Here is a 918-nt window from a genome sequence, read left to right as displayed (position 1 = left end):
CCACCCTGAACCCTAAGATAGATAGTGGGATACCTCTCCGACGAGCCCCCATCCCTATTGCGGCTGGTTCTTCCTTAACTCCGGCGAGCCCCCCACCCCCTGACAATCGACTGACCCAAAAGTCGATTCAGTCGACTGAAGTGTAGCTAAATCGGAGCAGCATCGCAAGCAAGAGAAAGAGCGAGAGCAGCAGCGCGAGCAAGAGCAAGAGCAGACAAGGCAGGGGACCGAGAGCAAGAGCAGAGCAGCATCGCGAGTGAGAGCTAAAGCAGCAGCAGCTCCTACTGATGTGGACGTCGCCGCGGAGGGAGCGATGCCATGGAGGAAGTGGTCGGTGATGCAGTCGTGGATGGAGCCGCGCCGTGTCGGCTCGGGACCGAGCGCCGGCAGCACCATGAGATCTAATCAAGAAGAAAATGCGGCGATTAGTGTACAACCTCTTTGGTGGCGCCGATTAGGCTGCAACTTCATCCGAGGAAACGGTGATGATGATGCTCTTCCGATGGTGCAGGTGAAGACGGCGGTGTGGGAATGGAGGTGGCACGAAAGAAGAGGGGAACATCGAGGCAGCTCCTTGGAGGTGGAGGACGAGGTGGCTGAACCGGCGGGACGACCAGATCGACGACGGATCCTCATCCGGTATGGTGGATGAGGGACGTCGAGGTGTTGCTGTGGACGACGTTGTCGGGGAAGAGGCTCCGGCCGGCTGGGTGGCGGACGGAGGAGGGTGTGGGGCTTCGCGGGTTTTCCCGGCCTCGGTGTATGAATGGGTGAGCGGATGGGATGGGAGTGGGGAACCATGGCTTAGGGACGCGCTTGTCCGAAATGTGGGGTAAGTTACGAAAGTACCCCCACCAATTTGAGGCAGTTCTTTCGGTTCAGGGTATCACGGCATTTCGTGTGTCGGGATTTCACAGG

The sequence above is a fragment of the Triticum dicoccoides genome, chromosome 5A (assembly GCF_002162155.2).
Source record: "Triticum dicoccoides isolate Atlit2015 ecotype Zavitan chromosome 5A, WEW_v2.0, whole genome shotgun sequence".
Classification (NCBI taxonomy): Eukaryota; Viridiplantae; Streptophyta; class Magnoliopsida; order Poales; family Poaceae; genus Triticum; species Triticum dicoccoides.
The sequence above is the reverse complement of the archived record's forward strand: the minus strand, read 5'-3'. Positions refer to the sequence as shown.